At 36.0% G+C, this 13,440-nt stretch overlaps 1 protein-coding gene across 11 annotated transcripts in view; it reads left to right on the forward strand.

Annotated features, from left to right (window-relative positions):
- Nucleotides 1–13,440, forward strand: part of LOC106879787 (diacylglycerol kinase beta) — a 391,710-nt gene that overhangs the window by 160,716 nt on the left and 217,554 nt on the right. The gene's annotated exons all lie outside the window — the stretch shown is intronic.

Genomic DNA, 13,440 nt, shown 5'->3' on the forward strand with positions numbered 1-13,440 from the left:
GTAAAATTACTTTCTACAGAATTTATTATATCTTGCAGGAGGTAAGATATCTAAAGTAACTTAATATGCATAAAATTAGATTAAATTTAGTGACTTGCTTGTAACAACCCTTCATCTCTCTCTCTCTCTCTGTCTATCTTTTTGCCTTACTCTTTTCCTTTGCATCAGAAGCTATATATATATATATATATATATATATATGTGTGTGTGTGTGTGTGTGTGTATATATATATACACATGCACACACACACACACAGAACACATATAGATAAAACTTACTTGGAAATGGATGCATGGTGTTCTGCTCGAATTACGGAGTAGAAAAACAGCCAACAACTGATGAAGGGTCATTCTTTATGTTGCTTGTCTTGTTTTCCATTTGTTTCTTTTGTTCTTCACGTTAAAAAAAAAGTTTGTATTCTATGTTTACGTATTCCATAAGCTGTTATGGCTTTCACCTTTTCCCTTGGATAACATCAGTGGCACAGAGAGGGGAGGCTGGTATGCATGGGTGACTGCTGGTCTTCCACAAACAACCTTGTCTAGACTTGTGTCCTGGAGGCAGTCTTTAATCTTTACCATTCTGAATGTATTTGGTAATTGGAGTAGGAGTAAATTTAGCATTCACGTTATTCTGTCAAAAGTAAAACTTTTTTTATTCACATTGTTTTGAATTAATCATGCATTATTTTGTAGCTTTGAGATTCAGATGAAGTAATTCTTAGTTTTTAGAATGCTATTATAGTGTTCATCTGAGAGGTCAGATCTGGCCAGTTTGAACATAAAACAGGTAGAAAATTTTGGCTGGATTTGGTCAGTTTAAATGCTAAAGGGTTAAAATAAAAAAATCTGATGTTAATAGAATTTATTACAAAAAAAAAAAAATATTCAAAGAGAAATGAAATAATCAAAGATGATTGGTAATCTAGAGAAGCACTTCAAGTCAGTCTAAAAGCTAATGATGCTGATGAGATTGTTGATGAGGAATTACAGCAGTATTCAAAGTTTTCATTTTCTTATTTCATTAACTATTGTGTCACCATATTTCTGTTGAAATACACTGCCTTTTTTTCAATTCCATCCCTTTTTCCTGCTTGCTATTCTTGGGAAGGTCATGGGGCCAGTGTCGCCAGGCAGCTCCTCCATAGGGTCCTATCAGAAGCAACCATCATTAAACTTTTTTGTTGGATTCCCAAGAGTGACCAACTGAGACTATTCTTTTAAGGTGGCGAGCTGGCAGAAATGTTAGCATGTTGGGCAAAATGCTTAGCGGTATTTCATCAATCTTTATGTTCTGAGTTCAAATTCCACCAAAGTCGACTTTGCCTTTCATCCTTTTGGGGTCGATAAATGGAGTACTAGTTGTGTTCTAGGGTCGATCTAATCGACTGGCCCCCTCCTCCAAAATTTCGGGCCTTGTGCCTAGAGTAGAAACGATTCTTTTATTTGTTTCAGTTTTGACTGCGACCATACTCGAGCATCACTTTTAGTCGAACAAATCTACCCTAGAGCTTATTCTTTGTAAGCCTAGTACTTATTATATCAGTATCTTTTGCCAAACTGCTAAGTTATGGGGGATGTAAACATAACTGTATTTAGCTTGAACGTTACAGTAAGCTTTCACAATCAGGAAGAGAAGGACAGTATGCAACTGTTAGCTAAGGGTGTCAACTACCTACTGAACATTTTGTATGCTCAGTCAGGTGTTTCCTGGTGAGTTTGTATCCAAACAAGTAGGACTAGGTTTTGCATTGCAAAAACTCAACCAGGGGTATATATGGGTTAACATTGTCTCAGTTGCCAATAAATTTTTTTAACAAGCTGACAGGCCAATTGTGATATTAGCACATGTTCTGGCACTGTTTTTCTATACATCGCCGGTGAAGAGATGAGTCACTACTGTCTCTAACGGTTGAGTGTCCATCACTGATGGGACCAAAGAAGGTCTAAATCACGTGATCTGGTGGTCTTGGCGCTGCAGTTGGAGATTTATCTCCCCACTAACTATTAAAACAAGAGTGCATTTTGCACCAAAAGCCAATATGATAGTTTCTCTCATGCTATCTACTACAGTATAGTTTGTCCTAACAAAACATCCACATTTAAGTAGGGATAAATGTTAGCTCTCAGTATTAATACTATCTCCATCGCTAATATATATTTTGAAACAAGCTCACTGGCTAATCACAACATTAGCACCTGTTCTGGCATTGTTCTTCTATATACCACTGGCAGGTTGAGATGAGTTTCTGCTATCTCCATCATTGAATAGATGCAGGAAGGTCAAAATCACACGATCTGGTGGTCTCGGCACTGGAGTTGGTGGGGATTTATCTCCCTGCTTCCAAGATAAACAAGAGTGTATTTTGCAGTGGGGGGTAAATATTACCGCTTGATATTAATACTGCCTCTGTTGCTAATAGATATGTTATAATTAAGATCACTTTAAAACAGAGTTTGTATCATAGAACAATTCTGAAAGAACAAGTTTCAAGTGGGTTAATATCAAAAGTGTTAAAAGAAAGTTCAGTTGTTATTTACCAATTTGGCAACTATGTAGAGCTTAGTGTCTGGTGTTATAATATGTTATAGTATGAGCTTAGTGTCTGGTGTTATAGTACTACTTTAGTCACTGTATAAAGGGTTCCTACATGGTCTGGTTTCTGTTTATTTATTGGTATTCAGTTCATATATGACTCGTATTTGTATATGATCTCACCAAGAAATACTCGACTCTGGACCGTCAGACAGTTCTTTTTTTATATTTTTTTTTTTTTTTTTTCCTCGTGGTTGTTTGAGTAGACAGAATACAATGTTCAAAACATCAGCTGTTATAAACAAATAACAATATTGAAACAAAACCAGCCTATGGCTTCATAGCTTCTTGAGATTAGGAAATCTGTTTATTTTTCTTGAAGAAGAAGAGTTGTTGGTGGTGGTGGTTAGTAGTGGGGATAGTGGTAGTGATTGTGGTGATGGTGGTGGTGATTGTGGTGGCATTGGCGAGGGCAGTCATAGTTTACCTATAAGTCAGCTTCTGATCAAGTAGATCTATAATAAAAGGCGTTCCAGATATGACCCTCCTGATTTTTGTCAAATACAGTGTATCTGTAGCAATTATATTATGTTACCAAATGTTTCCATCTATTTTTAAGACAGTACAGTACCATTTGTGGAGGTGCACGGTTTAGTGGTTAGAGTGTTGGACTCATGATAGTAAGGTTGTGGTTTCAATTCCTGGACTGAGTGATGCATTGTGTTCTTGAGCAAAACACTTCATTTCATGCTGCTCTGGTTCACTTAACTGGTAATCCTGCAATGGACTGGCATCCTGTCAAGGGAGGAATACATACACCAGAGAAACTGGGGATCTAACCCTATGCTGCTTACAGAGTAATGTGGACTAACCAACAGGGCCATTTAATTATTATTTATTTAGGGAAATTCAACTGTTATTTCTAGGAGGTCAAGTGACCAACCACATATAGGTACTTTTATTGGGGCTTGGCAGCTTAATGATTTTGAGTGAAAATAGTTAGACTAGATGGCAGTGCCCCAGCATGGCTGTAGTATTTGTGCAGAACATGTAAAATAATGTAAAGAAAAGCTTACTTTAACTTCAGAACAGATATGTAGAAAAGTTTCAAAATACTTCACATGTCAACAGGATATGGACACAAGCAATGAAAAATAGATAAATTGTTTAGCATGCATATTATTATTATTATCATTAAAGTTTATATCATAATATTTTCTTATGTATATAGGGCAGCAAGCTTAAAGAATAATATAATAAAACTAAATAACTTATGGTATTTAGGTCTGGATGTATTCACAATTGAAATCATAACAGAGTTGACTGTGATATTACATGTTGTTTCCCTGGGTTTGACACAGTAAGTAGCAGTTATATACTGATATTTATTAATTTAATAGTAGTATTGTAACCATCAAAAAAACCTGACTCACTTTTATTTGAGCGTGTAATAGATAGGTTATGCAATCATAATGTGTGTGAAGAAAGGTGAGGATAACAACAGTAATATTATCCATTATGCTTTTTGTATGTCATTAGCATATGATACATTATATGTAGTCATTTCTCTCAGTATCGTACAATATGTCATGTAGAATATATTTGCACTTATGTACATACATACATACATACATACATACATATATATATCTATATATATCTCATACATACATATATACATACATACACATATACAGGATGAATCAAAAGTCATGCACCAAAACATTTGACATTTTATTCATATTATGTTGTTGTTGTTATTATTATTATTATTATTATTATTATTATTATTATTAAAGTGGTGAGCTTGCAGAATCGTTAGCATGCTGGACAAAATACTTAGCGGTATTTCACTCTTTGCTACATTCTGAGTTCAAATTCCGCCGAAGTCGGCTTTGCTTTTCATCCTTTAAGGGCCGATAGATTTAGTACCAGTAAAACACTGAAGTTGATGTAATCGATTAGCCCCCTACCCCCAAATTTCAGGCCTTGTGCCTTTAGTAGAAAGGATTATTATTATTGTTAATAGTCATTTTAGTCATTGTGTACAAGAATGTGTGTATTCATCACTATTTTATTTATTTTATTCAATTTTAGAATTATCTATATTATGTGTGTAATATATATTAAATGGGTTTTAATCTTAATGTGTGACTTTTGGCATGCCCTGTGTGTGTATGTGTGTGTGTGTGTATTATTTGTTTGTGTGTGTGTAGATATCTTTTGTTGGCTGTGTGTTTGTGTATGAACACATACAACTTTGAATATACGTGAAATATCGAGAAATCCTGTATCAGCAAAAGGTTAAATGTCAGTTCCTTTAACCAACCATTTCTCCAACTGAGAAGGGGTTTAAGGCAGTGCTGTTTAAGGGCATAGGCACATTAAGTACTTGCTTAGGGGCCTCATAAGTTTAAGGGTCCAATACTAATCTATATATGCCTGACTTGCTGTCAAGAAGTAAATACTTTAGGGTACAATGCATTCTTTTAGTCAGTTGCTAAGGAGGTTCTAGTCTGAGGTATGCAAAACAATATTTTTGCAAGTTTGATAGCTGACAGGTGATATAAAATAGATTAAGGTTCCTGGTTGGAAAACTGCCATTATGAAAGTTTCTTTTCTTCAAAAATCATATCCTTGAAAAGTTAACATGTGGGTTTAAAGTAGCATGGTAGACCCAAAATAACTTTTTTTTTAATATATGTATTCATATATTCTTTTATTCTTTTATATGCTTCAGCCTTGAGGCTGCAGCCATGCTTGTTTTTCTCTCTCTGATTTTTTTTTTGTTTTTGTCTCCATTTTTTTCCCCTCGTCCTTTTTGTTGAAGAGCATAGGTTGGAAACATCAAAATCTTTTCCATTCTCCCCAAGCGTCAAACTCATGCACTTGCTTGTTTTTATTTCACCTATCTTCGCCTTTTGTTTTCTGTAAATTTGAACTATATATATATGTGTGTGTGTGTGTGTGTGTGTGTGTGTGTGTGTGTATGTGTGTGTGTGTGTGTCTCTCTCTCTTTATATATCTATATGTACTTTTCTGTCTGTCTAGTTCTTTCTTTTTTCTTTGTTTGTTTGTTTATTTGTTTGTTTCTTTCCTTCCTTCCTTCCTTTCTGTCTTCCTTCATTTCTCTCCTCCTTTAATCATCCATGTTCTGCCCTAAACCCTAACCATACAGTAACAACTATGCCTGGTCCTTCTAGTAACATAATATTGCCACTCTGGAGCTCATTCCCTGCTCACATCTTCCTGCAGAGTATTGACCCGATGCAGTTTAAGAGTAAGTGGAACATTGATGGCAATATGCTCATCAATCTCAGATGGTCTGCTAAGGATATGGGCAGTGCCCTTTCCTCCAGACCCAGCAAATAAGATGCATGCGTGTACACTCATGTACACACACACACATGCACGCATGCACACTGATATATAATGGGCTTCCTCTTACTCACACACACACACGATGAATTTTCACATAGTTTCTTTCTACCAAATTCACTGGAAAGGCTCTGTCTACCTGGGGGCTGTAGTAGAAGACCCTTGCCTAAAATGCTGCATGGTATGAACCCAGTACTGTGAAGTTGGAATGCAAGGTCCTTAACAACACATACACATGCACACATGTCCGACAGGCTTCCATGCAGTTTCTATCTAATAATTTCATTAATAAGTCATTGGTTGGCCTGGAGCTATTATAGTAGAAGGCAGTTGCTTAAGGTGGCACACAGTGGGACTGAACCTGAAATCGCACGGTTGCAAAGCAAGCTTCTTAACAGCATGCAAACACACATATGCACACACACATGTATACATACACATGCACATACATACATATGTACATATATATACATACATACATACATACATACATACATACATACATGCTCACACATACACAGATAGAGGGAATGATAGATGAAGAGATACAGATGCACTGAATACAAATATTTAGTAAGTGGAATGTCTTGTATGTATATATGTGTATATATGTGTGTGTGAGAATGTATGTCTGTGTGCTCGTGTGAAAGTGGTGGTAAAATGAGACAGAGAAAAAGAGAGGGAGAGGGAGGAAGAGAGAGAGACAAAAAAAGAGAGTGGGAGAGAGAGAAAAGGAAAAAGCGAGAGAGACAAAAAAGAGAGTGGGAGAGAGAGAAAAGGAGAAAGGGGAATGAGAGAGAAAGAGAGAGAGAGAGAGTGGGGGGGGGAGACTAGTAACATGGAAGCCGCTATTGAAAAGTATTAATGAAAGAGTGGAAATTTGGGAGACTATAATATCAGAGGAGTGCAGTGACTAATAGAGATGATAAATATTAAGGAATAATAAAGTCATAATCGAGATAGGAAAATGAGAAACAAACAGTGAGAGAGAGAGATAGAGAGAGAGAGATATATAGAGAGAGACAGAAGTTGGGTAAGAGATGCATTAGTTTTGCTGGGTTGTTATGTGTTTATATGTTTTTGAACCAATTAAATGTCTGTTTGAAACCCAATCAGTAACGGTTAACTGAACCTCATCATAAATTTATTTATTTTATTAGTCTGTCATAGTTGTAATTACATTTTCATCTTATTTAAACTACAGTAAAACAACAATGACAGGAAAAAAAAAACAAACAAACAAACAAACAAAAATTAAAACGAAAGTGAAAATAAAAGCAGGCTATTGCCGGTAAGGGTACATGTATTGACCCTATAATTCCTGGTACTCTAGACATTCAGTGAGTTAAAACGAAATTTTTAAGCTTAAACCTAATATTTAATGTGAAATGGACATTCAACATTCTATAAGTTCTGATTGTTGATATTGTTTAGCCCTAGGCTTGTCCATGATTGAGTAAACTTATGACCATAGTTGTTCTAGTCATAGCTACTGTCTCAAGCATTGATGGGGAAGAACAAACACAAAAACACATATATTATATAATAGATTTCCACACAGTTTTTATATTTCTTTACTGCCCACAAGGCCTGTCTGTTTTCCTGTGTGCTCCTACCGTTGTCTGAAAAAAGTTTGTTTTCCATGCTTTGTTTGTATTCTCGTTTTTCATTTTGTCTACGTTCTTTTGTGACGTCCTGTACCCAGATATGCATCTATATATACATGTAGATGTAGGTATGTACATACATATACGTATATATGCATATAATCACATATTATTTGTATTATATATATATATATATATATATATAACTTTTTACAAAACCAACATAACATGGACATAATCACTACTGAGCTTGGTGCAGTCTCTTGGTTTAGCAGTTCTTTTAGAAAACAGTTGTTGAATAGTGGTGGTGATGATGATGATGAACATAATCACCGCTAGTTTTAAAACTCAAATGCATAAAACACACTCAATAAAATAAATAAAAAGAATCATTAAAATTCAATGTTCATGAAATGAGTTAATAATTTAAAAAAAGAAAAAAGACCCCATCAAAGTTTGTAACATCGTCTGATTCTGTAAATAACTCCAACCATACATTTTTAGTTAGTTTTTCATTGCTTGCGTCTTTACATGCAGTGTTGTAATATATATGCTTACGGGGTTTCATAGTTGCAGGTAATGAACTGTACACATTAAGCATTTGATGTCTCGGGCCTACCTATCTTTAGTATCTTCATTTCCATAGGTTTGTTGTATTTATGTTTTTCAACTCAAGCATAATGCTGCTAGGGCCAGATTAAGGACCATAGAGCACTTAAAATATTTTGGTGTCCCCATATATATATATGTGTGTGTGTGTGTGTGTGTGTGTGTGTGTAATTCAAAATGTAAACATTAATAAACCGTAAAATAAATTTTTGTTTTTAAAGATGTAACAAAACTAAAAGTAAGATGGAGAATAATGTTTATTTTTGTATACTTCGATTTTATTTATATTTGAAAATTTTACTCCTATTTTTTTTTAATTGCAAAGTCTTTGATCAAATTCTCATTACGACGCCATGCACACTTTGAAATTATTTTTCCAATCATATAAACCATGTTGAATATTATTACTTTAGCAAGTTTAAAATGATTTCTTTTGTGCTGTAAACCATTTACTATTTGTGTGGTAAAGGGTTTACAGAATAAGAAAGAATCACTTTAAACTGGCTAAAATAATATTCGACATGGTTTATTTGATCAAAAATATAATTTCAAAGTGTTCTTGGTGTCATAATAAGGATCTGATCAAAAACTTTGCAATTAAAAAAAAGTAGAAAACTTTTCAAATGTAAATAAAATATTTACATATATAGGCACAGGCATGGCTGTGTGGTAAGAAGCTTGCTTCCCAACCACATGGTTCCAGGTTCAGTCCCACTGCCTAGCACTTTGGGCAAGTGTCTTCTACTATAGCCTCGGGCGGACCAAAGTCTTGTGAGTGGATTTGGTAGACAGAAACTGGAAGTCCATTGTGTATATATATATATATGTGTGTGTGTGTGTGTGTGTATATATTTGTCTGTTTCTGTGCTTATCCCCCTGCCGTCACTTGACAACTGATGCTGGTGTGTTTATGCCCCCATAGAAATATAATGAGATGGTATACATATGTATATATTTATTAAATATCCTCTACCAACGCTTGATATTTTCTCATGCTGGAGATGCTAATTGCTTTTTGAAAGATAGCTCTATTGGTTTGACATATCATGAACTTAGGTAATGCATACTGGATGCAGAAGTATCATATTTATTGATGCAATGTCAAAGTATCCAAAATAAGATTCAAGGTGAGGAAGTTAATGCTTAGGAGACAAAAACCTATTGATGCTTTTACTCTATAAAAGATGGAGAGGGAAGAAATCCTGAATTGCAATAAACAAAAGAATGTATAATGATACCTCCCCCCAGCATTTTTCTGCCCTATACAGAAATGACAGAGTTGAAGCAGATCTTTTTTTATAGGGGTTCTTCATTGTTTAAGGTTGACCTCGCTTCTACACGTGTGTGTGTGTATATGTGTGTGTGTGTGTTGGCCTGAACAAGATTTTTGTGGGGAAGACTACAAGTATTCCTATGTATGCAAGTCCCTTCTCTTTATGTTGTCAGTGTTTATCCAAGAGGCTGATTACTGACTTGAGTTGGTACAATTTGGCACCAGTACTCTCATGGACAATGATGTTAGAATGCAAAGAACCAGGACATTCTGACATTTCTGTCAATCCCTCACCCTGGTTTGGCACTTTCTCAGCAATCATGAAAAGATGAAAAGCAAGGTTGATTTCACCTGCATTTGAACTCAGAGTGCAGGGTATCAGAAGATATACTACAAGGCATTCTCTCCAGTGCTCTGCTAATTTGCCTCCTGTAATTTATTTTAATTCACCAACAAATGTAAGCACAGACATAGTTATGTGGTGAGAAACTTGCTTCCCAACTACCTAGTTCATGGTTCAGTCCCACTGCATGGCACCTTGAGCAAGTGTCTTCCATTATAGTCTTTGGCTGACCAAATACTTGTGAGTGGATTTGGTAGACAGAAACTGAACAAAACCCATTGTATGTATGTGTGTGTGTATGTGTATATATATGTCTTTGTGCCTGTGTTTATTCCCCCACCACCACCACCACTTCACAACTGGTGCTGGTGTGTTTACATCCCTGTAACTTAGTGGTTCAGCAAAAAAGATAAATAGAATAAGTACCAGGCTTTAAAAACTAAGTTCAGGTGTTGATTCTTTTGATTAAAAATTCTTCAATGCAGTGCTCCAGCATGGCTGCAGTCTAATGACTGAAACAAGTAAAAGATAAAAAAACAAATCATTGCTGTTTTTGCAGCAGATGCAAAACTGAGATCTATTTTGCTTAAGGAAAAGAAATATTTTAAATTTAAACAAGACCTTCATGCTCCCTGTTTTTACAAAAAATAAATATACCAGAATTTTTTTACTTTTTATATTGATTCTTGTTGACACAGCCCACTTCTAGTTAGCTCAAATTCCTGTGTCTGCTATAAATGAGAACATGTCTCATCCTTGCTGGAAGAGTAAACAAACCTCAAGCTTGCTGTGGAGAGGAGCTAAATTCAATTTGGCTGTTTAAGCAGACAGGTCCTAGCCTTACCATAGAAAAAAACTGATCCCTGCTATTTAATCCCAGTGGACAACCCTTGTATTTACTCTTGAAGCAAGCATGTCTCAGTCCCACTAGAGACATTGGCAGGTTCTATTTCATCATTGATATGAGAATGAAATTCATGACTATGATGAAAGAATTCCTTGAAAGGCTGTGTAAACACTGTATGATAGCGATATATATTTCTTGAAACAGAAAAAGGTTAATATTTTTGGCAAGGAATGTTATAAATTTGAGTGATATACAAACAAACTAGGTGAGAAGCTGAGATACATTTTCAAATGATGTTGTTGAATTACTAAAAATAATATTTCTTTTTATGACTCTTCATATATCCTTTTTACAGTTTATATTTTGGTTTATTTCTCTTCCCTCATATGCTGAAATAGATAACAAGGTAACATGAGGACTAGAGCAGGAAATGTTGCAAAACTAGTGAAATAGAGGTTTGAGGTATGTAAGTGACTGAGAGTTTGTAAGACTGTGCACTAGATGAAGAATTAAAAATTAGTTTACAATTAGGTGCAAGTATGGCTGTGTGGTACAAAGTTTGCTTCTCAATCACATGGTCCTGGGTTCAGTCCCACTGAGTGGCACCTTACACAAGTGGATTCAGGAATCTAGGCAGCTGCATCAACACCCTCATGCTTTCCACATAAATCCTGTGGCAATAGAGAGAGAGACAATGGGGACAAGTAGAGGATGCTGCTGGAAGTTTCCAGATTTGACTCTGCACACAGGCAGCTGTAAGGTGATGGTTGTTATTAAGCTATATCTTGCTAAACTCTAAGGCAGCAAACTGGCAGAAACATTAGCATGCCAGGCGAAATGCTTAGCGGTATTTCGTCTGCCGTTACGTTCTGAGTTCAAATTCTGCAGAAGTTGACTTTGCTTTCATCCTTTTGGGGTCGATAAATTAAGTACCAGTTACACACTGGGATCGATGTAATCGACTTAATCCCTTTGTCTGTCCTTGTTTGTCCCCTCTATGTTTAGCCCCTTGTGGGCAATAAAAAAATGAGAAACATTAGCATGCAGGGCAAAATACTTAGCAGTATTTTATCTGTCTTCACATTCTGATTCAAATTCTGCCAAGGTTGATTTTGCCTTTCATCCTTTTGAGGTTGATAAATTAAGTACTAGTTGTGTACTGGGGTTGATCTAATTGACTGCCCCCTCCCCCAAAATTTCGGGCCTTGTGCCTAGAGTAGAAAAATATATCTTCCTAAACTCTCTTTCATTGAAGTGGCAAGAGAGTCTACAATAGCAAACAGCAATGCAGAGTGAAGGCACACGGCTTAGTGTTTAGGGTTTTCAGCTCATGACCTTAAAGTCGTGAGTTCAATTCTTGGTTGTGCATTGCGTCTTTGAGACGGACATTTTATTTCATGTTGCTCCAGTCCACTCTGCTGACAAAAATGAATAGTACCTATATTTCAAAGAGTCACCCTTGTCACACTCTGTGTCATACTGAATCTCTCTGTGAACTATGTTAAGAGTACACATGTCTGTGGAATACTCAACCACTTGCATGTTAATTTTACAAGCAGGCTGTTTTGTTGATCGGATCAACTAGAACCCTCATAGTCAAAACCAAGAGAGTGCCAATTAAAATAAAATTAAGAAAACAGCAATGCGGTGTCTCTATTCTAAAATCTGCAATGCACAAATGTCCTGTGTGTGTGTGTATGTGAACATGTGTGTTGTGGGTGTCAATCATTTGCATTGTAAACGAGCAATGGAATGTCAGAAAAGCAAACTTAAACATCTGCCATGTATGCTGTCTTTAATATGTATGAGACACTGTTGTTGTGGTCATAAAGGTTTGCTACTGTTGCAAAGCAGTATACACACACACACACACACACACACAGAGGCATTGATTACCTCTTGTTCCGTCTGTGTGTTTCTCTCTTTGCCTCTTTCACTTACTCCTTCTCTCTCACTCTCAGTATGTGTTTGTAGATTTGTCTGTCTCTTCCACATAAAAACAAACACAATACTCATATTTATGCATACTTTTAATACAAACGCATTGTTCTGTCACTTCCATTGCTACCCTTCTCTCTCACACACACATACACAAATACATGCACAAGCACACACATGCACACACACGTGTAAATGTACACTTGTACACTCATGCACACACAAACACACACACATAGTCAAACTCACACAAAGCCACACTCATGCACAAACACCAACACCCACGTGCACACATACTCACACACACACACACACACACACACACATTAGCACTTACACAGAACCACACTCACAAATAAATACACACAAATAAACACACACACACACACACACACAAACAGACACACATTTTCAAATTCACTCAGAAACACACACATAAACTCACTCACATACACACAATCTCATACAACCACACATACTCTTACATACAAAAACACACACATGCACACAGTTGCACATTCGCACCTACTTTCACACACACACACACTTGTACACACATACACACACACACACCATCTTAAAATATCATTAGCCAACTCCATTATTTGCATGGAAAGCAATTTCTTATTACGGCTCTTATACTTATTTTACTTACTACCATCCCTCTGTTGAAACAAAAACCAGTGTATTCTACTAAGTTAACCAACCAATACTAACACTGTCATAAACTAAAGAGTGTAGTATTACTTACCAAACTAATAAAAAGTAGAAATGTAATTATCAATATTACCTTTAGTTATGCTGTTACTGCTGTTTAACTCAGCGCTACCTCTCATTGAGCAGACCTAGGTAATGACTGTTAGCCATTCTGGTGGTGGCTACCCATATATAAACACACACACACACACA

The sequence above is a fragment of the Octopus bimaculoides genome, chromosome 17 (genome assembly GCF_001194135.2).
Source record: "Octopus bimaculoides isolate UCB-OBI-ISO-001 chromosome 17, ASM119413v2, whole genome shotgun sequence".
Classification (NCBI taxonomy): domain Eukaryota; kingdom Metazoa; phylum Mollusca; class Cephalopoda; order Octopoda; family Octopodidae; genus Octopus; species Octopus bimaculoides.